The sequence below is a fragment of the Staurois parvus genome, unplaced genomic scaffold (assembly GCF_062004578.1).
Source record: "Staurois parvus isolate SC_StPar_1 unplaced genomic scaffold, SC_StPar_1.0 ptg000930l, whole genome shotgun sequence".
Classification (NCBI taxonomy): Eukaryota; Metazoa; Chordata; class Amphibia; order Anura; family Ranidae; genus Staurois; species Staurois parvus.
This window is the reverse complement of record NW_028318726.1, coordinates 108,187-111,033: the sequence shown is the minus strand read 5'-3', so window position 1 is coordinate 111,033 and position 2,847 is coordinate 108,187.

Here is a 2,847-nt window from a genome sequence, read left to right as displayed (position 1 = left end):
ATATTTAGGCATTTTTGGTCCTATGTGCTTCACTATGGGTGTCTGTAAACATGCATAAGTTCACAGGCAGCCGAGATGCATTCCACTGAAACTGATTCTGACATGTCCTCAGCCCAGTTTTCTAATTCTTCTAAAGAATCTGTGCCACCAGGAAGGTAGTGGTCAAAAATTAAAGAAGGGGACCCAGAGAGTGAAGACATCCCTGCTACTGCTGCAGCTGTGTCAGAAACAGAGTTGCCTTGTGAGATTGTGAAAGCTGCTTTTTTACCTATGATCCCATTAGTGTAAGACCTGTGGGATGAGGGAGCTGATTACTGTTTGCTCAGCAAAGTGGGATTGCGCCCAGCACCAACGCAGTATGTAATGGGGATTCCTTTGATCACGTCTCCTGATATCTTTGTTTCGCCTGAAAGAGGGGATGCCAAAAGATTATCAAAGTTGTCTCATTTTCAGAGAATGAATAACAGGAAGGTTGCAAAGGACTTTGAACTTTTGTATCCTTATGGTCCTACAAGTGTAATGCTGATGGTATATATTGAAGCTATCTGTGAGTCTCTAGGAATCACGGCCCCAGAAGAAGCTGGCCTCCTGGTAACCTGTTTTCCTAGTTGCTTGGTTGCATGGGGACATGGTCATCACATCTATGCTGACCGAGTTGTGATCAGGTATGCTAATAGGCCTGATAAGAAGACATACATCACCTCGGTTAACCAGCAAAGTTCTACTGCCTACTTGCCAAACCTTTAATACTACTGGTGAGATGCTCTTAAGAAGATCTTAAATTCTTCATTGTTTTCATAGTCACTGTTTGGTCCAATTGTGGCTGTGTTGATTCTTTCAGTAGTTGTTTGCAACCTGTTTCAAAGTGAGCCCTTTCACTTCAACCTGTAGCTATGTGAAAAGTTGTTGCTACCAATGGGAGTCAGTGCTGTGCTTACTTCCATCCTGTACTGTTGCTAGAATTTTCTCATTATTACTTGAAGTTTGAAACCAAGTTTGCACCTACTAGACTTTGATGTGACAGAGCCAGTAAGAAATAAAAAAAGGTGTCCCTCTTTCATAGACTGCTATTGCTTACAAGTGTGTGCCTGCTGGACCCAACTGTGCTAGCAAGAATGTTCAAATTTTGGGACTGTTTAGTTAGGAAGGTAATCAGGTAAACTGTGCTCCCTGAGGATGTCTGAGCAAGTCTCTTGATTGCTGCTACAGAAAAAAAACTGCATAAGGATTCATTTGTTCTTTAGCCACAAGATGGTGTGAGAGTGCCAGTCTACTGTGAGCTTTTAGTCCTTCAAGGATAAGTTCACCTTTCATAACATATTATATGTTACACCCATATTCAGGGTGTAACATGTAATATATTACGTTCAGACTGGTCCCCAATCCCCCCCAATCCCTGCTTTCCCTTTTCAAATTTTTATAAATTGTAGCCATGGGGGCCGCATCACTCATTCACAGTCATCTGTGAATGAAAGACTACAAGTCCCAGCAGCCTTAGCTGCTATCAACTTGTTGTTCTCAATGAACTACCACGGTGTTTCATTCTTCCTGTCAGAATATCTGCTTGCTCATACATCCTGTATAGCAAGCAGATATTCTAACAGATCTGCAGGAGACCTGCATGGAATCAGTGATCTACTGATCACTGATGCAATGCTTTCCAGGCTCCTGCAGACAAAAATAATAAATGCACATTTTTTTACCTGCAAAAAAATGTGCATTTATTATTTTTTTCTAAAAAGTGAACTTTATCCTTTAAATTTTAAAAGAAAAGTATGGGCTTTAAAAAAAAAAAAAAACATTTCTACTCACCTAGGTAGATGCAGCATCAATCTGATACTGCATCTGTCCCCCACCGGCTCTATACTGGACAAATAAACACTGCTGATTGCTTAGTTCTCCCCCTCTGCGCTGAGCAGAGAGCCGTGGCTGTCAGTCTCTGGCTCTCTGCTTTGCCCATTCAAAACACTCACTGGAGTTCTGGGCTGTGGAAGGGGTGGGAGCAGCTGGCTCAGGATCTCGGTGGCACACTGAGAGGCTGTGCAAGGTGCCAGTCCAGGCTTCTGGGTGGATCCTGACCGTATGGTCGGCATCTTTTCAGAGCCTGTACCGGCTAAGTGACATCAGTTGACAGCAGGCTTTAGCACGCTGTTGCCTGAAAATGGGTCACAGGAGTGTAGAATGAATGTTAACTAAAACTTTGGCTATACTTCTTCTGTCATTCTGGTTGGCAATGTGAAGTGATTTACTTATGTTATGCTGGGAGAATGTATCACTCTGTAGGGAGCGGGGAGTGATTATGCTGCTGATTTGGGTCTATTCCCTCTGTAGGTGGAAAGAATTCTCGAGCAAGGATCTTGTGATGTTTATTGTAATGCTGCTGTGTTTCTGGCTCACTCTGCAGGTGGTGGACAGATCTTCAAGCAAGAAGAGTGATTCTTGCTTTGCAGTACAGAGTCAGTTAGGAAATATTGCACTTTGTCTGTCTACTACTATGTTGCTCATGTTTCTTTATTTTTCCTTTGAATTTGTGAAAATGTGCATTCCCTCCTTTTCCCCATCAATCAATCAGTCAATCAATGTTATTGCAGATGCTCGCTTTCAGGTGTGAGAGCATAGTAGACTCTGTGATGAAGTCTATATTGGAGGGGGTGCATGTAGCCATGGTTGCAGTCAACCAATGCCAATTTATAGTCTGTGTCTTGCTCAGTTTTCCTTAATTCCAGTCTGGCTATCAGTTTTCCCTTCTGTCTGTAGGTGGCACAGTCACCTCTGAAATTAGTGAGATCACATAGTAGGTCTGGATTATGAATATCTATATCCTTTCCCAGCCAACCTCTAGTAGTT